Source organism: Macaca nemestrina, chromosome 7 (assembly GCF_043159975.1).
Source record: "Macaca nemestrina isolate mMacNem1 chromosome 7, mMacNem.hap1, whole genome shotgun sequence".
Classification (NCBI taxonomy): domain Eukaryota; kingdom Metazoa; phylum Chordata; class Mammalia; order Primates; family Cercopithecidae; genus Macaca; species Macaca nemestrina.
In genome coordinates, this window is record NC_092131.1 from 112,399,580 (window position 1) to 112,425,662 (window position 26,083).

Sequence of the window (26,083 nt, forward strand, 5' to 3'; positions counted from 1 at the left end):
CGCTAAGACTGTTCTTGTGGAATTGGCAAAGTGATATTTGGAAGCCCATTGAGGGCGATGGTGAAAAATGAAATATCCTCAGATGAAATCTGGAAAGAAGCTTTCTGAGAAACTGCTTAGTGTTCTGTTAATTCATCTCACGGAGTTACATCTGTATTTCTTGGATCTCTTTGCTAGCCTTATTTCTGTGGAATCTGAGAACAGATACTTCGGATCCCTTTGGAGACTACAGGGCCAAAGGAAATATCCTCCGATAACAAAGAGAAAGAAGCTTTTTGAGAAACTTCTTTGTGTTTTATGAAATCATCTCACAGAGTTACAGCTTTCCCCTCAAGAAGCCTTTCGCTAAGACAGTTCCTGTGCAATGGCAAAGTGATATTTGGAAGCCCATAGAGGGCTATGGTGAAAAAGGAAATATCCTCAGAGGAAATCTGGAAAGAAGCTTTCTGAGAAACTGCTTAGTGTTCTGTTAATTCATCTCACAGAGTTACATCTGTATTTCGTGGATCTCATTGCTAGCCTTATTTCTGTGGAATCTGAGAACAGATATTTCAGATCCCTTTGAAGACTATAGGGCCAAAGGAAATATCCTCCGATAACAAAGAGAAAGAACCTTTCTGAGAAACTTCTTTGTGTTTCGTGAAATCAACTCACAGAGTTACAGCTTTCCCCTCTAGAAGCCTTTCGCTAAGACAGTTCTTGTGGAATTGGCAAAGTGATATTTGGAAGCCCATAGAGGGCTATGGTGAAAAAGGAAATATCCTCAGATGAAATCTTGAAAGAACCTTTCTGAGAAACTGCTTAGTGTTCTGTTAATTCATCTCACAGAGTTACATCTGTATTTCGTGGATCTCTTTGGTAGCCTTATTTCTGTGGAATCTGAGAACAGATATTTAGGATCCCTTTGAAGACTATAGGGCCAAAGGAAATATCCTCCGATAACAAAGAGAAAGACGCTTTCTGAGAAACTTCTTTGTGTTCTGTGAAATCATCTCACAGAGTTACAGCTTCCCCCTCTAGAAGCGTTTCGCTAAGACAGTTCTTTTGTAATTGGCAAAGTGATATTTGGAAGCCCATAGAGGGCTATGGTGAAAAAGGAATTATCCTCAGATGAAATATGGAAAGAAGCTTTCTGAGAAACTGCTTAGTGTTCTGTTAATTCATCTCACAGAGTTACATCTGTATTTCGTGGATCTCTTTCGTAGCCTTATTTCTGTGGAATCTGAGAACAGATATTTCGGATGCCTTTGAAAACTATAGGGCCAAAGGAAATATCCTCCGATAACAAAGAGAAAGAAGCTTTTTGAGAAACTTCTTTGTGTTCTGTGAAATCAACTCACAGAGTTACAGCTTTCCCCTCAAGAAGCCTTTCGCTAAGACAGTTCTTGTGGAATTGGCAAAGTGATATTTGGAAGGATATAGAGGGCTATGGTGAAATCGGAAATATCCTCAGAGGAAATCTGGAAAGAAGCTTTCTGAGAAACTGCTTAGTGTTCTGTTAATTCATCCCACAGAGTTACTTCTGTATTTCGTGGATCTCTTTGCTAGCCTTATTTCTGTGGAATCTGAGAACAGATATTTCGGATGCCTTTGAAGACTATAGGGCCAAAGGAAATGTCCTCCGATAACAAAGAGAAAGAAGCTTTCTGAGAAACTTCTTTGTGTTCTGTGAAATCTACTCACAGAGTTACAGCTTTCCCCTCAAGAAGCCTTTCGCTAAGACAGTTCTTGTGGAATTGGCAAAGTGATATTTGGAAGCCCATAGAGGGCTATGGTGAAAAAGGAAATATCCTCAGAGGAAATCTGGAAAGAAGCTTTCTGAGAAACTGCTTAGTGTTCTGTTAATTCATCTCACAGAGTTACATCTGTATTTCGTGGATCTCTTTGCTAGCCTTATTTCTGTGGAATCTGAGAACAGATATTTCGGATCCCTTTGAAGACTATAGGGCCAAAGGAAATATCCTCCGATAACAAAGAGAAAGAAGCTTTCTGTGAAACTTCTTTGTGTTCTGTGAAATCATCTCACAGAGTTACAGCTTTCCCCTCAGGAAGCCTTTCGCTAAGACAGTTCTTGTGGAATTGGCAAAGTGATATTTGGAAGCCCATAGAGGGCGATGGTGAAAAAGGAAATATCCTCAGATGAAATCTGGAAAGAAGCTTTCTGAGAAACTGCTTAGTGTTCTGTTAATTTATCTCACAGAGTTACATCTGTATTTCGTGGATCTCTTTCGTAGCCTTATTTCTGTGGAATCTGAGAACAGATATTTCGGATGCCTTTGAAAACTATAGGGCCAAAGGAAATATCCTCCGATAACAAAGAGAAAGAAGCTTTTTGAGAAACTTCTTTGGGTTCTGTGAAATCATCTCACAGAGTTACAGCTTTCCTCTCAAGAAGCCTTTCGCTAAGACAGTTCTTGTGGAATTGGCAAAGTAATATTTGGAAAGATATAGAGGGCTATGGTGAAATCGGAAATATCCTCAGAGGAAATCTGGAAAGAAGCTTTCTGAGAAACCGCTTTGTTCTGTTAATTCATCTCACAGAGTTACATCCGTATTTCGTGGATCTCTTTGCTAGCCTTATTTCTGTGGAATCTGAGAACAGATATTTCGGATCCCTTTGAAGTCTATAGGGCCAAAGGAAATACCTTCCGATAACATAGAGAAAGAAGCTTTCTGAGAACCTTCTTTGTGTTCTGTGAAATCATCTCACAGAGTTACAGCTTTCCCCTCGAGAAGCCTTTCGATAAGACAGTTCTGGTGGAATAGGCAAAGTGATATTTGGAAGCCCATAGAGGGCTATGGTGAAAAAGGAACTATCCTCAGATGAAATCTGGAAAGAAACTTTCTGAGAAACTGCTCTGTGATATGTGTCTTCCACTCACAGAATTACATCTGTATTTCGTGGAACACTTTGCTAGCCTTATTTCTGTGGATTCTGAGAACAGATATTTCGGATCCCTTTGAAGACTTATAGGGCCAAAGGAAATATCCTCCGATAACAAAGACAAAGAAGCTTTCTGAGAAACTTCTTTGTGTTCTGTGAAATCAACTCACAGAGTTACAGCTTTCCCCTCAAGAAGCCTTTCGCTAAGACAGTTCTTGTGGAATTGGCAAAGTGATATTTGGAAGCCCATAGAGGGCTACGGTGAAAAAGGAAATATCCTCAGATGAAATCTGGAAAGAAGCTTTCTGAGAAACTGCTTAGTGTTCTGTTAATTCATCTCACAGAGTTACTTCTGTATTTCGTGGATCTCTTTGCTAGCCTTATTTCTGTGGAATCTGAGAACAGATATTTCGGATCCCTTTTGAAACTATAGGGCCAAAGGAAATATCCTCCGATAACAAAGAGAAAGAAGCTTTTTGAGAAACTTCTTTGTGTTCTTTGAAATCATCTCACAGAGTTACAGCTTTCCCCTCAAGGAGCCTTTCGCTAAGACTGTTCTTGTGGAATTGGCAAAGTGATATTTGGAAGCCCATTGAGGGCGATGGTGAAAAATGAAATATCCTCAGATGAAATCTGGAAAGAAGCTTTCTGAGAAACTGCTTAGTGTTCTGTTAATTCATCTCACAGAGTTACATCTGTATTTCTTGGATCTCTTTGCTAGCCTTATTTCTGTGGAATCTGAGAACAGATACTTCGGATCCCTTTGGAGACTATAGGGCCAAAGGAAATATCCTCCGATAACAAAGAGTAAGAAGCTTTTTGAGAAACTTCATTGTGTTTTATGAAATCATCTCACAGAGTTACAGCTTTCCCCTCTAGAAGCCTTTCGCTAAGACAGTTCTTGTGGAATTGGCAAAGTGATATTTGGAAGCCCATAGAGGGCTATGGTGAAAAAGGAAATATCCTCAGATGAAATCTTGAAAGAAGCTTTCTGAAAAACTGCTTAGTGTTCTGTTAATTCATCTCACAGAGTTACATCTGTATTTCGTGGATCTCTTCGGTAGCCTTATTTCTGTGGAATCTGAGAACAGATATTTAGGATCCCTTTGAAGACTACAGGGCCAAAGGAAATATCCTCCGATAACAAAGAGAAAGACGCTTTCTGAGAAACTTCTTTCTGTTCTGTGAAATCATCTCACAGAGTTACAGCTTCCCCCTCTAGAAGCGTTTCGCTAAGACAGTTCTTTTGTAATTGGCAAAGTGATATTTGGAAGCCCATAGAGGGCTATGGTGAAAAAGGAAATATCCTCAGATGAAATATGGAAAGAAGCTTTCTGAGAAACTGCTTAGTGTTCTGTTAATTCATCTCACAGAGTTACATCTGTATTTCGTGGATCTCTTTCGTAGCCTTATTTCTGTGGAATCTGAGAACAGATATTTCGGATGCCTTTGAAAACTATAGGGCCAAAGGAAATATCCTCCGATAACAAAGAGAAAGAAGCTTTTTGAGAAACTTCTTTGGGTTCTGTGAAATCATCTCACAGAGTTACAGCTTTCCCCTCAAGAAGCCTTTCGCTAAGACAGTTCTTGTGGAATTGGCAAAGTGATATTTGGAAGGATATAGAGGGCTATGGTGAAATCGGAAATATCCTCAGAGGAAATCTGGAAAGAAGCTTTCTGAGAAACTGCTTAGTGTTCTGTTAATTCATCCCACAGAGTTACTTCTGTATTTCGTGGATCTCTTTGCTAGCCTTATTTCTGTGGAATCTGAGACAAGATATTTCGGATGCCTTTGAAGACTATAGGGCCAAAGGAAATGTCCTCCGATAACAAAGAGAAAGAAGCTTTCTGAGAAACTTCTTTGTGTTCTGTGAAATCAACTCACAGAGTTACAGCTTTCCCCTCAAGAAGCCTTTCGCTAAGACAGTTCTTGTGGAATTGGCAAAGTGATATTTGGAAGCCCATAGAGGGCTACGGTGAAAAAGGAAATATCCTCAGATGAAATCTGGAAAGAAGCTTTCTGAGAAACTGCTTAGTGTTCTGTTAATTCATCTCACAGAGTTACTTCTGTATTTCGTGGATCTCTTTGCTAGCCTTATTTCTGTGGAATCTGAGAACAGATATTTCGGATCCCTTTTGAAACTATAGGGCCAAAGGAAATATCCTCCGATAACAAAGAGAAAGAAGCTTTTTGAGAAACTTCTTTGTGTTCTTTGAAATCATCTCACAGAGTTACAGCTTTCCCCTCAAGGAGCCTTTCGCTAAGACTGTTCTTGTGGAATTGGCAAAGTGATATTTGGAAGCCCATTGAGGGCGATGGTGAAAAATGAAATATCCTCAGATGAAATCTGGAAAGAAGCTTTCTGAGAAACTGCTTAGTGTTCTGTTAATTCATCTCACAGAGTTACATCTGTATTTCTTGGATCTCTTTGCTAGCCTTATTTCTGTGGAATCTGAGAACAGATACTTCGGATCCCTTTGGAGACTATAGGGCCAAAGGAAATATCCTCCGATAACAAAGAGTAAGAAGCTTTTTGAGAAACTTCTTTGTGTTTTATGAAATCATCTCACAGAGTTACAGCTTTCCCCTCAAGAAGCCTTTCGCTAAGACAGTTCCTGTGGAATGGCAAAGTGATATTTGGAAGCCCATAGAGGGCTATGGTGAAAAAGGAAATATCCTCAGAGGAAATCTGGAAAGAAGCTTTCTGAGAAACTGCTTAGTGTTCTGTTAATTCATCTCACAGAGTTACATCTGTATTTCGTGGATCTCATTGCTAGCCTTATTTCTGTGGAATCTGAGAACAGATATTTCGGATCCCTTTGAAGACTATAGGGCCAAAGGAAATATCCTCCGATAACAAAGAGAAAGAACCTTTCTGAGAAACTTCTTTGTGTTTCGTGAAATCAACTCACAGAGTTACAGCTTTCCCCTCAGGAAGCCTTTCGCTAAGACAGTTCTTGTGGAATTGGCAAAGTGATATTTGGAAGCCCATAGAGGGCTATGGTGAAAAAGGAAATATCCTCAGATGAAATCTGGAAAGAAGCTTTCTGAGAAACTGCTTAGTGTTCTGTTAATTCATCTCACAGAGTTACATCTGTATTTCGTGGATCTCTTTGGTAGCCTTATTTCTGTGGAATCTGAGAACAGATATTTAGGATCCCTTTGAAGACTACAGGGCCAAAGGAAATATCCTCCGATAACAAAGAGAAAGACGCTTTCTGAGAAACTTCTTTCTGTTCTGTGAAATCATCTCACAGAGTTACAGCTTCCCCCTCTAGAAGCGTTTCGCTAAGACAGTTCTTTTGTAATTGGCAAAGTGATATTTGGAAGCCCATAGAGGGCTATGGTGAAAAAGGAAATATCCTCAGATGAAATATGGAAAGAAGCTTTCTGAGAAACTGCTTAGTGTTCTGTTAATTCATCTCACAGAGTTACATCTGTATTTCGTGGATCTCTTTCGTAGCCTTATTTCTGTGGAATCTGAGAACAGATATTTCGGATGCCTTTGAAAACTATAGGGCCAAAGGAAATATCCTCCGATAACAAAGAGAAAGAAGCTTTTTGAGAAACTTCTTTGGGTTCTGTGAAATCATCTCACAGAGTTACAGCTTTCCCCTCAAGAAGCCTTTCGCTAAGACAGTTCTTGTGGAATTGGCAAAGTGATATTTGGAAGGATATAGAGGGCTATGGTGAAATCGGAAATATCCTCAGAGGAAATCTGGAAAGAAGCTTTCTGAGAAACTGCTTAGTGTTCTGTTAATTCATCCCACAGAGTTACTTCTGTATTTCGTGGATCTCTTTGCTAGCCTTATTTCTGTGGAATCTGAGACAAGATATTTCGGATGCCTTTGAAGACTATAGGGCCAAAGGAAATGTCCTCCGATAACAAAGAGAAAGAAGCTTTCTGAGAAACTTCTTTGTGTTCTGTGAAATCTACTCACAGAGTTACAGCTTTCCCCTCAAGAAGCCTTTCGCTAAGACAGTTCTTGTGGAATTGGCAAAGTGATATTTGGAAGCCCATAGAGGGCTATGGTGAAAAAGGAAATATCCTCAGAGGAAATCTGGAAAGAAGCTTTCTGAGAAACTGCTTAGTGTTCTGTTAATTCATCTCACAGAGTTACATCTGTATTTCGTGGATCTCTTTGCTAGCCTTATTTCTGTGGAATCTGAGAACAGATATTTCGGATCCCTTTGGAGACTATAGGGCCAAAGGAAATATCCTCCGATAACAAAGAGAAAGAAGCTTTCTGTGAAACTTCTTTGTGTTCTGTGAAATCATCTCACAGAGTTACAGCTTTCCCCTCAAGAAGCCTTTCGCTAAGACAGTTCTTGTGGAATTGGCAAAGTGATATTTGGAAGCCCATAGAGGGCGATGGTGAAAAAGGAAATATCCTGAGATGAAATCTGGAAAGAAGCTTTCTGAGAAACTGCTTAGTGTTCTGTTAATTTATCTCACAGAGTTACATCTGTATTTCGTGGATCTCTTTCGTAGCCTTATTTCTGTGGAATCTGAGAACAGATATTTCGGATGCCTTTGAAAACTATAGGGCCAAAGGAAATATCCTCCGATAACAAAGAGAAAGAAGCTTTTTGAGAAACTTCTTTGGGTTCTGTGAAATCATCTCACAGATTTACAGCTTTCCCCTCAAGAAGCCTTTCGCTAAGACAGTTCTTGTGGAATTGGCAAAGTAATATTTGGAAAGATATAGAGGGCTATGGTGAAATCGGAAATATCCTCAGAGGAAACCTGGAAAGAAGCTTTCTGAGAAACTGCTTAGTGTTCTGTTAATTCATCCCACAGATTTACTTCTGTATTTCGTGGATCTCTTTGCTAGCCTTATTTCTGTGGAATCTGAGAACAGATATTTCGGATGCCTTTGAAGACTATAGGGCCAAAGGAAATGTCCTCCGATAACAAAGAGAAAGAAGCTTTCTGAGAAACTTCTTTGTGTTCTGTGAAATCAACTCACAGAGTTACATCTTTCCCCTCAAGAAGCCTTTCGCTAAGACAGTTCTTGTGGAATTGGCAAAGTGATATTTGGAAGCCCATAGAGGGCTATGGTGAAAAAGGAAATATCCTCAGAGGAAATCTGGAAAGAAGCTTTCTGAGAAACTGGTTAGTGTTCTGTTAATTCATCTCACAGAGTTACATCTGTATTTCGTGGATCTCTTTGCTAGCCTTATTTCTGTGGTATCTGAGAACAGATATTTCGGATCCCTTTGGAGACTATAGGGCCAAAGGAAATATCCTCCGATAACAAAGAGAAAGAAGCTTTTTGAGAAACTTCTTTGTGTTCCTTGAAATCATCTCACAGAGTTACAGCTTTTCCCTCAAGAAGCCTTTCGCTAATACAGTTCTTGTGGAATTGGCAAAGTGATATTTGGAGGCCCATAGAGGGCTATGTTGAAAAAGGAAATATCCTCAGAGGAAATCTGGAAAGAAGCTTTCTGAGAAACTGCTTAGTGTTCTGTTAATTCATCTCACAGAGTTACATCTGTATTTCGTGGATCTCTTTGCTAGCCTTATTTCTGTGAAATCTGAGAACAGATACTTCGGATCCCTTTGGAGAATATAGGGCCAAAGGAAATATCCTCCGATAACAAAGTGAAAGAAGCTTTCTGAGAAACTTCTTTGTGTTCTGTGAAATCAACACACAGAGTTACAGCTTTCCCCTCAAGAAGCCTTTCGCTAAGACAGTTCTTGTGGAATTGGCAATGTGATATTTGGAAGCCCATAGAGGGCTATGGTTAAAAAAGAAATATCCTCAGAGGAAATCTGGAAAGAAGCTTTCTGAGAAACTGCTTAGTGTTCTGTTAATTTATCTCACAGAGTTACATCTGTATTTCGTGGATCTCTTTGCTAGCCTTATTTCTGTGGAATCTGAGAACAGATATTTCGGATCCCTTTGAAGTTTATAGGGCCAAAGGAAATATCCTCCGATAACAAAGAGAAAGAAGCTTTCTGAGAAACTTCTTTGTGTTCTGTGAAATCAACTCACAGAGTTACAGCTTTCCCCTCAAGATGCCTTTCGCTAAGACAGTTCTTGTGGAATTGGTAAAGTGATATTTGGAAGCCCATAGAGGGCTATGGTGAAAAAGGAAATATCCTCAGATGAAATCTGGAAAGAAGCTTTCTGAGAAACTGCTTAGTGTTCTGTTAATTCATCTCACAGAGTTACATCTGTATTTCGTGGATCTCTTTGCTAGCCTTATTTCTGTGGAATCTGAGAACAGATACTTCGGATCCCTTTGGAGACTATAGGGCCAAAGGAAATATCCTCCGATAACAAAGAGAAAGAAGCTTTTTGAGAAACTTCTTTGTGTTCTTTGAAATCATCTCACAGAGTTACAACTTTCCCCTCAAGAAGCCTTTAGCTAAGACAGTTCTGGTGGAATTGACAAAGTGATATTTGGAGGCCCATAGAGGGCTATGTTGAAAAAGGAAATATCCTCAGAGGAAATCTGGAAAGAAGCTTTCTGAGAAACCGCTTTGTTCTGTTAATTCATCTCACAGTGTTACATCCGTATTTCGTGGATCTCTTTGCTAGCCTTATTTCTGTGGAATCTGAGAACAGATATTTCGGATCCCTTTGAAGACTATAGGGCCAAAGGTAATATCCTCCGATAACAAAGAGAAAGAAGCTTTCTGAGAAACTTCTTTGGGTTCTGTGAAATCATCTCACAGAGTTACAGCTTTCCCCTCAAGAAGCCTCTCGCTAAGACAGTTCTTGTGGAATTGGCAAAGTGATATTTGGAAGCCCATAGAGGGCTATGGTGAAAAAGGAAATATCCTCAGAGGAAATCTGGAAAGAAGCTTTCTGAGAAACTGCTTAGTGTTCTGTTAATTTATCTCACAGTGTTACATCTGTATTTAGTGGATCTCTTTGCTAGCCTTATTTTTGTGGAATCTGAGAACAGATATTTCGGATCCCTTTGAAGACTATAGGGCCAAAGGAAATATTCTCCGATAACAAAGAGAAAGAAGCTTTCTGAGAAACTTCTTTGTGTTCTGTGAAATCAACTCACAGAGTTACAGCTTTCCCCTCAAGAAGTCTTTCGCTAAGACAGTTCTTGTGGAATTGGCAAAGTGATATTTGGAAGCCCTTAGAGGGCTATGGTGAAAAAGAAAATATCCTCAGAGGAAATCTGGAAAGAAGCTTTCTGAGAAACTGCTTAGTGTTCTGTTAATTCATCTCACAGAGTTACATCTGTATTTCGTGGATCTCTTTGCTAGCCTTATTTCTGTGGAATCTGAGAACAGATATTTCGGATCCCTTTGAAGTCTATAGGGCCAAAGGAAATATCTTCCGATAACAAAGAGAAAGAAGCTTTCTGAGAACCTTCTTTGTGTTCTGTGAAATCATCTCACAGAGTTACAGCTTTCCCCTCGAGAAGCCTTTCGCTAAGACTGTTCTTGTGGAATTGGCAAAGTGATATTTGGAAGCCCATTGAGGGCGATGGTGAAAAATGAAATATCCTCAGATGAAATCTGGAAAGAAGCTTTCTGAGAAACTGCTTAGTGTTCTGTTAATTCATCTCACGGAGTTACATCTGTATTTCTTGCATCTCTTTGCTAGCCTTATTTCTGTGGAATCTGAGAACAGATACTTCGGATCCCTTTGGAGACTATACGGCCAAAGGAAATATCCTCCGATAACAAAGAGAAAGAAGCTTTTTGAGAAACTTCTTTGTGTTTTATGAAATCATCTCACAGAGTTACAGCTTTCCCCTCAAGAAGCCTTTCGCTAAGACAGTTCTTTTGGAATTGGCAAAGTGATATTTGGAAGCCCATAGAGGGCTATGGTGAAAAAGGAAATATCCTCAGATGAAATATGGAAAGAAGCTTTCTGAGAAACTGCTTAGTGTTCTGTTAATTCATCTCACAGAGTTACATCTGTATTTCGTGGATCTCTTTCGTAGCCTTATTTCTGTGGAATCTGAGAACAGATATTTCGGATTCCCTTGTAGACTATAGGGCCAAAGGAAATATCCTCCGATAACAAAGAGAAAGAAGCTTTTTGAGAAACTTCTTTGGGTTCTGTGAAATCATCTCACAGAGTTACAGCTTTCCCCTCAAGAAGCCTTTCGCTAAGACAGTTCTTGTGGAATTGGCAAAGTGATATTTGGAAGGATATAGAGGGCTATGGTGAAATCGGAAATATCCTCAGAGGAAATCTGGAAAGAAGCTTTCTGAGAAACTGCTTAGTGTTCTGTTAATTCATCCCACAGAGTTACTTCTGTATTTCGTGGATCTCTTTGCTAGCCTTATTTCTGTGGTATCTGAGAACAGATATTTCGGATCCCTTTGGAGACTATAGAGCCAAAAGAAATATCCTCCGATAACAAAGAGAAAGAAGCTTTTTGAGAAACTTCTTTGTATTCTTTGAAATAATCTCACAGAGTTACAGCTTTCCCGTCATGAAGCCTTTCGCTAATACAGTTCTTGTGGAATTGGCAAAGTGATATTTGGAGGCCCATAGAGGGCTATGTTGAAAAAGGAAATATCCTCAGAGGAAATCTGGAAAGAAGCTTTCTGAGAAACTGCTTAGTGTTCTGTTAATTCATCTCACAGAGTTACATCTGTATTTCGTGGATCTCTTTGCTAGCCTTATTTCTGTGAAATCTGAGAACAGATACTTCGGATCCCTTTGGAGAATATAGGGCCAAAGGAAATATCCTCCGATAACAAAGAGAAAGAAGCTTTTTGAGAAACTTCTTTGTGTTTTGTGAAATCATCTCAGAGAGTTACAGCTTTCCCCTCAAGAAGCCTTTCGCTAAGACAGTTCTTGTGTAATTGGCAAAGTGATATTTGGAAGCCCATAGAGGGCTTTGGTGAAAAAGGAAATATACTCAGAGGAAATCTGTAAAGAAGCTTTCTGAGGAACTGCTTAGTGTTCTGTTAATTCATCTCACAGAGTTACATCTGTATTTCTTGGATCTCTTTGCTAGCCTTATTTCTGTGGAATCTGAGAATAGATATTTCGGATCCCTTTGAAGACTATAGGGCCAAAAGAAATATCCTCCGATAACAAAGAGAAAGAACCATTCTGAGAAACTTCTTTGTGTTTCGTGAAATCAACTCACAGAGTTACAGCTTTCCCCTCAAGAAGCCTTTCGCTAAGACAGTTCTTGTGGAATTGGCAAAGTGATATTTGGAAGCCCATAGAGGGCTATGGTGAAAAAGGAATTATCCTCAGATGAAATCTGGAAAGAAGCTTTCTGAGAAACTGCTTAGTGTTCTGTTAATTCATCTCACAGAGTTACATCTGTATTTCGTGGATGTCTTTGCTAGCCTTATTTCTGTGGAATCTGAGAACAGATATTTCGGATCCCTTTGGAGACTATAGGGCCAAAGGAAATATCCTCCGATAACAAAGAGAAAGAAGCTTTTTGAGAAACTTCTTTGTGTTCTTTGAAATCATCTCACAGAGTTACAGCTTTCCCCTCAAGAAGCCTTTCGCTAAGACAGTTCTTGTGGAATTGACAAAGTGATATTTGGAGGCCCATAGAGGGCTATGTTGAAAAAGGAAATATCCTCAGAGGAAATCTGGAAAGAAGCTTTCTGAGAAACCGCTTTGTTCTGTTAATTCATCTCACAGTGTTACATCCGTATTTCGTGGATCTCTTTGCTAGCCTTATTTCTGTGGAATCTGAGAACAGATATTTCGGATCCCTTTGAAGACTATAGGGCCAAAGGTAATATCCTCCGATAACAAAGAGAAAGAAGCTTTCTGAGAAACTTCTTTGGGTTCCTTGAAATCATCTCACAGAGTTACAACTTTCCCCTCAAGAAGCCTCTCGCTAAGACAGTTCTTGTGGAATTGGCAAAGTGATATTTGGAAGCCCATAGAGGGCTATGGTGAAAAAGGAAATATCCTCAGAGGAAATCTGGAAAGAAGCTTTCTGAGAAACTGCTTAGTGTTCTGTTAATTTATCTCACAGAGTTACATCTGTATTTCGTGGATCTCTTTGCTAGCCTTATTTCTGTGGAATCTGAGAACAGATATTTCGGATCCCTTTGAAGTCTATAGGGCCAAAGGAAATATCTTCCGATAACAAAGAGAAAGAAGCTTTCTGAGAACCTTCTTTGTGTTCGGTGAAATCATCTCACAGAGTTACAGCTTTCCCCTCGAGAAGCCTTTCGCTAAGACAGTTCTTGTGGAATTGGCAAAGTGATATTTGGAAGCCCATAAAGGGCTATGGTGAAAAAGGAAATATCCTCAGATGAAATCTGGAAAGAAGCTTTCTGAGAAACTGCTTAGTGTTCTGTTAATTCATCTCACAGAGTTACATCTGTATTTCGTGGATCTCTTTGCTAGCCTTATTTCTGTGGAATCTGAGAACAGATATTTCGGATCCCTTTTGAAACTATAGGGCCAAAGGAAATATCCTCCGATAACAAAGAGAAAGAAGCTTTTTGAGAAACTTCTTTGTGTTCTTTGAAATCATCTCACAGAGTTACAGCTTTCCCCTCAAGGAGCCTTTCGCTAAGACTGTTCTTGTGGAATTGGCAAAGTGATATTTGGAAGCCCATTGAGGGCGATGGTGAAAAATGAAATATCCTCAGATGAAATCTGGAAAGAAGCTTTCTGAGAAACTGCTTAGTGTTCTGTTAATTCATCTCACGGAGTTACATCTGTATTTCTTGCATCTCTTTGCTAGCCTTATTTCTGTGGAATCTGAGAACAGATACTTCGGATCCCTTTGGAGACTATAGGGCCAAAGGAAATATCCTCCGATAACAAAGAGAAAGAAGCTTTTTGAGAAACTTCTTTGTGTTTTATGAAATCATCTCACAGAGTTACAGCTTTCCCCTCAAGAAGCCTTTCGCTAAGACAGTTCTTTTGGAATTGGCAAAGTGATATTTGGAAGCCCATAGAGGGCTATGGTGAAAAAGGAAATATCCTCAGATGAAATATGGAAAGAAGCTTTCTGAGAAACTGCTTAGTGTTCTGTTAATTCATCTCACAGAGTTACATCTGTATTTCGTGGATCTCTTTCGTAGCCTTATTTCTGTGGAATCTGAGAACAGATATTTCGGATTCCCTTGTAGACTATAGGGCCAAAGGAAATATCCTCCGATAACAAAGAGAAAGAAGCTTTTTGAGAAACTTCTTTGGGTTCTGTGAAATCATCTCACAGAGTTACAGCTTTCCCCTCAAGAAGCCTTTCGCTAAGACAGTTCTTGTGGAATTGGCAAAGTGATATTTGGAAGGATATAGAGGGCTATGGTGAAATCGGAAATATCCTCAGAGGAAATCTGGAAAGAAGCTTTCTGAGAAACTGCTTAGTGTTCTGTTAATTCATCCCACAGAGTTACTTCTGTATTTCGTGGATCTCTTTGCTAGCCTTATTTCTGTGGTATCTGAGAACAGATATTTCGGATCCCTTTGGAGACTATAGAGCCAAAGGAAATATCCTCCGATAACAAAGAGAAAGAAGCTTTTTGAGAAACTTCTTTGTGTTCTTTGAAATAATCTCACAGAGTTACAGCTTTCCCCTCAAGAAGCCTTTCGCTAATACAGTTCTTGTGGAATTGGCAAAGTGATATTTGGAGGCCCATAGAGGGCTATGTTGAAAAAGGAAATATCCTCAGAGGAAATCTGGAAAGAAGCTTTCTGAGAAACTGCTTAGTGTTCTGTTAATTCATCTCACAGAGTTACATCTGTATTTCGTGGATCTCTTTGCTAGCCTTATTTCTGTGAAATCTGAGAACAGATACTTCGGATCCCTTTGGAGAATATAGGGCCAAAGGAAATATCCTCCGATAACAAAGAGAAAGAAGCTTTCTGAGAAACTTCTTTGTGTTCTGTGAAATCAACACACAGAGTTACAGCTTTCCCCTCAAGAAGCCTTTCGCTAAGACAGTTCTTGTGGAACTGGCAAAGTGATATTTGGAAGCCCACAGAGGGCTATGGTTAAAAAAGAAATATCCTCAGAGGAAATCTGGAAAGAAGCTTTCTGAGAAACTGCTTAGTGTTCTGTTAATTTATCTCACAGAGTTACATCTGTATTTCGTGGATCTCTTTGCTAGCCTTATTTCTGTGGAATCTGAGAACAGATATTTCGGATCCCTTTGAAGTTTATAGGGCCAAAGGAAATATCCTCCGATAACAAAGAGAAAGAAGCTTTCTGAGAAACTTCTTTGTGTTCTGTGAAATCAACTCACAGAGTTACAGCTTTCCCCTCAAGATGCCTTTCGCTAAGACAGTTCTTGTGGAATTGGTAAAGTGATATTTGGAAGCCCATAGAGGGCTATGGTGAAAAAGGAAATATCCTCAGATGAAATCTGGAAAGAAGCTTTCTGAGAAACTGCTTAGTGTTCTGTTAATTCATCTCACAGAGTTACATCTGTATTTCGTGGATCTCTTTGCTAGCCTTATTTCTGTGTAATCTGAGAACAGATACTTCGGATCCCTTTGGAGACTATAGGGCCAAAGGAAATATCCTCCGATAACAAAGAGAAAGAAGCTTTTTGAGAAACTTCTTTGTGTTCTTTGAAATCATCTCACAGAGTTACAGCTTTCCCCTCAAGAAGCCTTTAGCTAAGACAGTTCTTGTGGAATTGACAAAGTGATATTTGGAGGCCCATAGAGGGCTATGTTGAAAAAGGAAATATCCTCAGAGGAAATCCGGAAAGAAGCTTTCTGAGAAACCGCTTTGTTCTGTTAATTCATCTCACAGACTTACATCCGTATTTCGTGGATCTCTTTGCTAGCCTTATTTCTGTGGGATCTGAGAACAAATATTTCGGATCCCTTTGAAGACTATAGGGCCAAAGGAAATATCCTCCGATAACAAAGAGAAAGAAGCTTTTTGAGAAACTTCTCTGTGTTTTGTGAAATCATCTCAGAGAGTTACAGCTTTCCCCTCAAGAAGCCTTTCGCTAAGACAGTTCTTGTGGAATTGGCAAAGTGATATTTGGAAGCCCATAGAGGGCTATGGTGAAAAAGGAAATATACTCAGAGGAAATCTGGAAAGAAGCTTTCTGAGGAACTGCTTAGTGTTCTGTTAATTCATCTCACAGAGTTACATCTGTATTTCTTGGATCTCTTTGCTAGCCTTATTTCTGTGGAATCTGAGAACAGATATTTCGGATCCCTTTGAAGACTATAGGGCCAAAAGAAATATCCTCCGATAACAAAGAGAAAGAAGCTTTCTGAGAAACTTCTTTGTGTTTCGTGAAATCAACTCACAGAGTTACAGCATTCCCCTCAAGAAGCCTTTCGCTAAGACAGTTCTTGTGGAATTGGCAAAGTGATATTTGGAAGCCCATAGAGGGCTATGGTGAAAAAGGAATTATCCTCAGATGAAATCTGGAAAGAAGCTTTCTGAGAAACTGCTTAGTGTTCTGTTAATTCATCTCACAGAGTTACATCTGTATTTCGTGGATGTCTTTGCTAGCCTTATTTCTGTGGAATCTGAGAACAGATATTTCGGATCCCATTGAAGACTATAGGGCCAAAAGAAATATACTCCGATAACAAAGAGAAAGAACCTTTCTGAGAAACTTCTTTGTGTTTCGTGAAATCAACTCACAGAGTTACAGCTTTCCCCTCAAGAAGCCTTTCGCTAAGACAGTTCTTGTGGAATTGGCAAAGTGATATTTGGAAGCCCATAGAGGGCTATGGTGAAAAAGGAATTATCCTCAGATGAAATCTGGAAAGAAGCTTTCTGAGAAACTGCTTAGTGTTCTGTTAATTCATCTCACAGAGTTACATCTGTATTTCGTGGATGTCTTTGCTAGCCTTATTTCTGTGGAATCTGAGAACAGATATTTCGGATCCCTTTGGAGACTATAGGGCCAAAGGAAATATCCTCCGATAAGAAAGAGAAAGAAGCTTTTTGAGAAACTTCTTTGTGTTCTTTGAAATCATCTCACAGAGTTACAGCTTTCCCCTCAAGAAGCCTTTCGCTAAGACAGTTCTTGTGGAATTGACAAAGTGATATTTGGAGGCCCATAGAGGGCTATGTTGACAAAGGAAATATCCTCAGAGGAAATCTGGAAAGAAGCTTTCTGAGAAACCGCTTTGTTCTGTTAATTCATCTCACATAGTTACATCTGTATTTCGTGGATCTCTTTGCTAGCCTTATTTCTGTGGAATCTGAGAACAGATATTTCGGATCCCTTTGAAGACTATAGGGCCAAAGGTAATATCCTCCGATAACAAAGAGAAAGAAGCTTTCTGAGAAACTTCTTTGGGTTCTGTGAAATCATCTCACAGAGTTACAGCTTTCCCCTCAAGAAGCCTTTCGCTAAGACAGTTCTTGTGGAATTGGCAAAGTGATATTTGGAAGCCCATAGAGGGCTATGGTGAAAAAGGAAATATCCTCAGAGGAAATCTGGAAAGAAGCTTTCTGAGAAACTGCTTAGTGTTCTGTTAATTTATCTCACAGAGTTACATCTGTATTTAGTGGATCTCTTTGCTAGCCTTATTTTTGTGGAATCTGAGAACAGATATTTCGGATCCCTTTGAAGACTATAGGGCCAAAGGAAATGTCCTCCGATAACAAAGAGAAAGAAGCTTTCTGAGAACCTTCTTTGTGTTCTGTGAAATCATCTCACAGAGTTACAGCTTTCCCCTCGAGAAGCCTTTCGATAAGACAGTTCTGGTGGAATAGGCAAAGTGATATTTGGAAGCCCATAGAGGGCTATGGTGAAAAAGGAACTATCCTCAGAGGAAATCTGGAAAGAAACTTTCTGAGAAACTGCTCTGTGATATGTGTCTTCCACTCACAGAGTTACATCTGTATTTCGTGGAACACTTTGCTAGCCTTATTTCTGTGGATTCTGAGAACAGATATTTCGGATCCCTTTGAAGACTTATAGGGCCAAAGGAAATATCCTCCGATAACAAAGACAAAGAAGCTTTCTGAGAAACTTCTTTGTGTTCTGTGAAATCAACTCACAGAGTTACAGCTTTCCCCTCAAGAAGCCTTTCGCTAAGACAGTTCTTGTGGAATTGGCAAAGTGATATTTGGAAGCCCATAGAGGGCTATGGTTATAAAGGAAATATCCTCAGATGAAATCTGGAAAGAAGCTTTCTGAGAAACTGCTTAGTGTTCTGTTAATTCATCTCACAGAGTTACATCTGTATTTCGTGGATCTCTTTGCTAGCCTTATTTCTGTGGAATCTGAGAACAGATATTTCGGATCCCTTTTGAAACTATAGGGCCAAAGGAAATATCCTCCGATAACAAAGAGAAAGAAGCTTTTTGAGAAACTTCTTTGTGTTCTTTGAAATCATCTCACAGAGTTACAGCTTTCCCCTCAAGGAGCCTTTCGCTAAGACTGTTCTTGTGGAATTGGCAAAGTGATATTTGGAAGCCCATTGAGGGCGATGGTGAAAAATGAAATATCCTCAGATGAAATCTGGAAAGAAGCTTTCTGAGAAACTGCTTAGTGTTCTGTTAATTCATCTCACGGAGTTACATCTGTATTTCTTGGATCTCTTTACTAGCCTTATTTCTGTGGAATCTGAGAACAGATACTTCGGATCCCTTTGGAGACTATAGGGCCAAAGGAAATATCCTCCGATAACAAAGAGAAAGAAGCTTTTTGAGAAACTTCTTTGTGTTTTATGAAATCATCTCACAGAGTTACAGCTTTCCCCTCAAGAAGCCTTTCGCTAAGACAGTTCTTTTGGAATTGGCAAAGTGATATTTGGAAGCCCATAGAGGGCTATGGTGAAAAAGGAAATATCCTCAGATGAAATATGGAAAGAAGCTTTCTGAGAAACTGCTTAGTGTTCTGTTAATTCATCTCACAGAGTTACATCTGTATTTCGTGGATCTCTTTCGTAGCCTTATTTCTGTGGAATCTGAGAACAGATATTTCGGATGCCTTTGAAGACTATAGGGCCAAAGGAAATATCCTCCGATAACAAAGAGAAAGAAGCTTTTTGAGAAACTTCTTTGGGTTCTGTGAAATCATCTCACAGAGTTACAGCTTTCCCCTCAAGAAGCCTTTCAATAAGACAGTTCTTGTGGAATTGGCAAAGTGATATTTGGAAGGATATAGAGGGCTATGGTGAAATCTGAAATATCCTCAGAGGAAATCTGGAAAGAAGCTTTCTGAGAAACTGCTTAGTGTTCTGTTAATTCATCTCACAGAGTTACTTCTGTATTTCGTGGATCTCTTTGCTAGCCTTATTTCTGTGGAATCTGAGAACAGATATTTCGGATCCCTTTGGAGACTATAGGGCCAAAGGAAATATCCTCCGATAACAAAGAGAAAGAAGCTTTCTGTGAAACTTCTTTGTGTTCTGTGAAATCATCTCACAGAGTTACAGTTTTCCCCTCAGGAAGCCTTTCGCTAAGACAGTTCTTGTGGAATTGGCAAAGTGATATTTGGAAGCCCATAGAGGGCTATGGTGAAAAAGGAAATACCCTCAGATGAAATCTGGAAAGAAACTTTCTGAGAAACTGCTTAGTGTTCTGTTAATTTATCTCACAGAGTTACATCTGTATTTCGTGGATCTCTTTCGTAGCCTTATTTCTGTGGAATCTGAGAACAGATATTTCGGATGCCTTTGAAAACTATAGGGCCAAAGGAAATATCCTCCGATAACAAAGAGAAAGAAGCTTTTTGAGAAACTTCTTTGGGTTCTGTGAAATCATCTCACAGAGTTACAGCTTTCCTCTCAAGAAGCCTTTCGCTAAGACAGTTCTTGTGGAATTGGCAAAGTGATATTTGGAAGGATATAGAGGGCTATGGTGAAATCGGAAATATCCTCAGAGGAAATCTGGAAAGAAGCTTTCTGAGAAACTGCTTAGTGTTCTGTTAATTCATCCCACAGAGTTACTTCTGTATTTCGTGGATCTCTTTGCTAGCCTTATTTCTGTGGAATCTGAGAAGAGATATTTCGGATGCTTTGAAGACTATAGGGCCAAAGGAAATGTCCTCCGATAACAAAGAGAAAGAAGCTTTCTGAGAAACTTCTTTGTGTTCTGTGAAATCAACTCACAGAGTTACATCTTTCCCCTCAAGAAGCCTTTCGCTAAGACAGTTCTTGTGGAATTGGCAAAGTGATATTTGGAAGCCCATAGAGGGCTATGGTGAAAAAGGAAATATCCTCAGAGGAAATCTGGAAAGAAGCTTTCTGAGAAACTGCTTAGTGTTCTGTTAATTCATCTCACAGAGTTACATCTGTATTTCGTGGATCTCTTTGCTAGCCTTATTTCTGTGGTATCTGAGAACAGATATTTCGGATCCCTTTGGAGACTATAGGGCCAAAGGAAATATCCTCCGATAACAAAGAGAAAGAACCTTTTTGAGAAACTTCTTTGTGTTCTTTGAAATAATCTCACAGAGTTACAGCTTTCCCCTCAAGAAGCCTTTCGCTAATACAGTTCTTGTGGAATTGGCAAAGTGATATTTGGAGGCCCATAGAGGGCTATGTTGAAAAAGGAAATATCCTCAGAGGAAATCTGGAAAGAAGCTTTCTGAGAAACTGCTTAGTGTTCTGTTAATTCATCTCACAGAGTTACATCTGTATTTCGTGGATCTCTTTGCTAGCCTTATTTCTGTGAAATCTGAGAACAGATACTTCGGATCCCTTTGGAGAATATAGGGCCAAAGGAAATATCCTCCGAAAACAAAGAGAAAGAAGCTTTTTGAGAAACTTCTTTGTGTTTTGTGAAATCATCTCAGAGAGTTACAGCTTTCCCCTCAAGAAGCCTTTCGCTAAGACAGTTCTTGTGGAATTGGCAAAGTGATATTTGGAAGCCCATAGAGGGCTATGGTGAAAAAGGAAATATCCTCAGAGGAAATCTGGAAAGAAGCTTTCTGAGGAACTGCTTAGTGTTCTGTTAATTCATCTCACAGAGTTACATCTGTATTTCGTGGATCTCTTTGCTAGCCTTATTTCTGTGGAATCTGAGAACAGATATTTCGGATCCCTTTGAAGACTATAGGGCCAAAGGTAATATCCTCCGATAACAAAGAGAAAGAAGCTTTCTGAGAAACTTCTTAGGGTTCTGTGAAATCATCTCACAGAGTTACAGCTTTCCCCTCAAGAAGCCTTTCGCTAAGACAGTTCTTGTGGAATTGGCAAAGTGATATTTGGAAGCCCATAGAGGGCTATGGTGAAAAAGGAAATATCCTCAGAGGAAATCTGGAAAGAAGCTTTCTGAGAAACTGCTTAGTGTTCTGTTAATTTATCTCACAGAGTTACATCTGTATTTAGTGGATCTCTTTGCTAGCCTTATTTTTGTGGAATCTGAGAACAGATATTTCGGGTCCCTTTGAAGACTATAGGGCCAAAGGAAATATCCTCCGATAACAAAGAGAAAGAAGCTTTCTGAGAAACTTCTTTGTGTTCTGTGAAATCAACTCACAGAGTTACAGCTTTCCCCTCAAGAAGTCTTTCGCTAAGACAGTTCTTGTGGAATTGGCAAAGTGATATTTGGAAGCCCATAGAGGGCTATGGTTAAAAAAGAAATATCCTCAGAGGAAATCTGATAAGAAGCTTTCTGAGAAACTGCTTACTGTTCTGTTAATTTATCTCACAGAGTTACATCTGTATTTCGTGGATCTCTTTGCTAGCCTTATTTCTGTGGAATCTGAGAACAGATATTTCGGATCCCTTTGAAGTTTATAGGGCCAAAGAAATATCCTCCGATAACAAAGAGAAAGAAGCTTTCTGAGAAACTTCTTTGTGTTCTGTGAAATCAACTCACAGAGTTACAGCTTTCCCCTCAAGATGACTTTCGCTAAGACAGTTCTTGTGGAATTGGTAAAGTTATATTTGGAAGCCCATAGAGGGCTATGGTGAAAAAGGAAATATCCTCAGATGAAATCTGGAAAGAAGCTTTCTGAGAAACTGCTTAGTGTTCTGTTAATTCATCTCACAGAGTTACATCTGTATTTCGTGGATCTCTTTGCTAGCCTTATTTCTGTGGAATCTGAGAACAGATACTTCGGATCCCTTTGGAGACTATAGGGCCAAAGGAAATATCCTCCGATAACAAAGAGAAAGAAGCTTTTTGAGAAACTCCTTTGTGTTCTTTGAAATCATCTCACAGAGTTACAGTTTTCCCCTCAAGAAGCCTTAAGCTAAGACAGTTTTGTGGAATTGACAAAGTGATATTTGGAGGCCCATAGAGGGCTATGTTGAAAAAGGAAATATCCTCAGAGGAAATCTGGAAAGAAGCTTTCTGAGAAACCGCTTTGTTCTGTTAATTCATCTCACAGAGTTACATCCGTATTTCGTGGATATCTTTGCTAGCCTTATTTCTGTGGAATCTGAGAACAGATATTTCGGATCCCTTTGAAGACTATAGGGCCAAAGGAAATATCCTCCGATAACAAAGAGAAAGAAGCTTTTTGAGAAACTTCTTTGTGTTTTGTGAAATCATCTCAGAGAGTTACAGCTTTCCCCTCAAGAAGCCTTTCGCTTAGACAGTTCTTGTGGAATTGGCAAAGTGATATTTGGAAGCCCATAGAGGGCTATGGTGAAAAAGGAAATATCCTCAGAGGAAATCCGGAAAGAAGCTTTCTGAGGAACTGCTTAGTGTTCTGTTAATTCATCTCACAGAGTTACATCTGTATTTCGTGGATCTCTTTGTTAGCCTTATTTCTGTGGAATCTGAGAACAGATATTTCGGATCCCTTTGAAGATTATAGGGCCAAAAGAAATATCCTCCGATAACAAAGAGAAAGAACCTTTCTGAGAAACTTCTTTGTGTTTCGTGAAATCAACTCACAGAGTTACAGCTTTCCCCTCAAGAAGCCTTTCGCTAAGACAGTTCTTGTGGAATTGGCAAAGTGATATTTGGAAGCCCATAGAGGGCTATGGTGAAAAAGGAATTATCCTCAGATGAAATCTGGAAAGAAGCTTTCTGAGAAACTGCTTAGTGTTCTGTTAATTCATCTCACAGAGTTACATCTGTATTTCGTGGATCTCTTTGCTAGCCTGATTTCTGTGGAATCTGAGAACAGATATTTCGGATCCCTTTGGAGACTATAGGGCCAAAGGAAATATCCTCCGATAACAAAGAGAAAGAAGCTTTCTGAGAAACTTCTTTGGGTTCTGTGAAATCATCTCACAGAGTTACAGCTTTCCCCTCAAGAAGCCTCTCGCTAAGACAGTTCTTGTGGAATTGGCAAAGTGATATTTGGAAGCCCATAGAGGGCTATGGTGAAAAAGAAAATATCCTCAGAGGAAATCTGGAAAGAAGCTTTCTGAGAAACTGCTTAGTGTTCTGTTAATTTATCTCACAGAGTTACATCTGTATTTCGTGGATCTCTTTGCTAGCCTTATTTTTGTGGAATCTGAGAACAGATATTTCGGATCCCTTTGAAGACTATAGGGCCAAAGGAAGTATCCTCCGATAACAAAGAGAAAGAAGCTTTCTGAGAAACTTCTTTGTGTTCTGTGAAATCAACTCACAGAGTTACAGCTTTCCCCTCAAGAAGTCTTTCGCTAAGACAGTTCTTGTGGAATTGGCAAAGTGATATTTGGAAGCCCATAGAGGGCTATGGTGAAAAAGAAAATATCCTCAGAGGAAATCTGGAAAGAAGCTTTCTGAGAAACTGCTTAGTGTTCTGTTTATTCATCTCACAGAGTTACATCTGTATTTCGTGGATCTATTTGCTAGCCTTATTTCTGTGGAATCTGAGAACAGATATTTCGGATCCCTTTGAAGTCTATAGGGCCAAAGGAAATATCTTCCGATAACAAAGAGAAAGAAGCTTTCTGAGAACCTTCTTTGTGTTCTGTGAAATCATCTCACAGAGTTACATCTTTCCCCTCGAGAAGCCTTTCGATAAGACAGTTCTGGTGGAATAGGCAAAGTGATATTTGGAAGCCCATAGAGGGCTATGGTGAAAAAGGAACTATCCTCAGATGAAATCTCGAAAGAAACTTTCTGAGAAACTGCTCTGTGATATGTGTCTTCCACTCACAGACTTACATCTGTATTTCGTGGAACACTTTGCTAGCCTTATTTCTGTGGATTCTGAGAACAGATATTTCGGATCCCTTTGAAGACTTATAGGGCCAAAGGAAATATCCTCCGATAACAAAGACAAAGAAGCTTTCTGAGAAACTTCTTTGTGTTCTGTGAAATCAACTCACAGAGTTACAGCTTTCCCCTCAAGAAGCCTTTCGCTAAGACAGTTCTTGTGGAATTGGCAAAGTGATATTTGGAAGCCCATAGAGGGCGATGGTGAAAAAGGAAATATCCTCAGATGAAATCTGGAAAGAAGCTTTCTGAGAAACTGCTTAGTGTTCTGTTAATTCATCTCACAGAGTTACATCTGTATTTCGTGGATCTCTTTGCTAGCCTTATTTCTGTGGAATCTGAGAACAGATATTTCGGATCCCTTTTGAAACTATAGGGCCAAAGGAAATATCCTCCGATAACAAAGAGAAAGAAGCTTTTTGAGAAACTTCTTTGTGTTCTTTGAAATCATCTCACAGAGTTACAGCTTTCCCCTCAAGGAGCCTTTCGCTAAGACTGTTCTTGTGGAATTGGCAAAGTGATATTTGGAAGCCCATTGAGGGCGACGGTGAAAAATGAAATATCCTCAGATGAAATCTGGAAAGAAGCTTTCTGAGAAACTGCTTAGTGTTCTGTTAATTCATCTCACGGAGTTACATCTGTATTTCTTGGATCTCTTTGCTAGCCTTATTTCTGTGGAATCTGAGAACAGACACTTCGGATCCCTTTGGAGACTATAGGGCCAAAGGAAATATCCTCCGATAACAAAGAGAAAGAAGCTTTTTGAGAAACTTCTTTGTGTTTTATGAAATCATCTCACAGAGTTACAGCTTTCCCCTCAAGAAGACTTTCGCTAAGACAGTTCCTGTGGAATGGCAAAGTGATATTTGGAAGCCCATAGAGGGCTATGGTGAAAAAGGAAATATCCTCAGAGGAAATCTGGAAAGAAGCTTTCTGAGAAACTGCTTAGTGTTCTGTTAATTCATCTCACAGAGTTACATCTGTATTTCGTGGATCTCATTGCTAGCCTTATTTCTGTGGAATCTGAGAACAGATATTTCGGATACCTTTGAAGACTATAGGGCCAAAGGAAATATCCTCCGATAACAAAGAGAAAGAACCTTTCTGAGAAACTTCTTTGTGTTTCGTGAAATCAACTCACAGAGTTACAGCTTTCCCCTCTAGAAGCCTTTCGCTAAAACAGTTCTTGTGGAATTGGCAAAGTGATATTTGGAAGCCCATAGAGGGCTATGGTGAAAAAGGAAATATCCTCAGATGAAATCTTGAAAGAAGCTTTCTGAGAAACTGCTTAGTGTTCTGTTAATTCATCTCACAGAGTTACATCTGTATTTCGTGGATCTCTTTGGTAGCCTTATTTCTGTGGAATCTGAGAACAGATATTTAGGATCCCTTTGAAGACTATAGGGCCAAAGGAAATATCCTCCGATAACAAAGAGAAAGACGCTTTCTGAGAAACTTCTTTGTGTTCTGTGAAATCATCTCACAGAGTTACAGCTTCCCCCTCTAGAATCGTTTCGCTAAGACAGTTCTTTTGGAATTGGCAAAGTGATATTTGGAAGCCCATAGAGGGCTATGGTGAAAAAGGAAATATCCTCAGAGGAAATCTGGAAAGAAGCTTTCTGAGAAACTGCTTAGTGTTCTGTTATTTCATCTCACAGAGTTACATCTGTATTTCGTGGATCTCTATGCTAGTGTTATTTCTTGGAATCTGAGAACAGATATTTCGGATCCCTTTGGAGACTATAGGGCCAAAGGAAATATACTCCGATAACAAAAAGAAAGAAGCTTTCTGAGAAACTTCTTTGTGTTCTGTGAAATCATCTCACAGAGTTACAGCTTTCCCCTCAAGAAGCCTTTCGCAAAGACAGTTCTTGTGGAAATGGCAATGTGATATTTGGAAGCCCAAAGAGGGCTATGGTGAAAAAGGAAATATCCTCAGATGAAATCTGGAAAGAAGCTTTCTGAGAAACTGCTCTGTGATATGTGTCTTCCACTCACAGAGTTACATCTGTATTTCGTGGAACTCTTTGCTAGCCTTATTTCTCTGGATTCTGAGAACAGATATTTCGGATCCCTTTGAAGACTATAGGGCCAAAGGAAATATCCTCCGATAACAAAGAGCAAGAAGCTTTCTGAGAAACTTCTTTGTGTTCTGTGAAATCATCTCACGGAGTTACAGCTTTCCCCTCAAGAAGCCTTTCGCTAAGACAGTTCTTGTGGAATTGGCAATG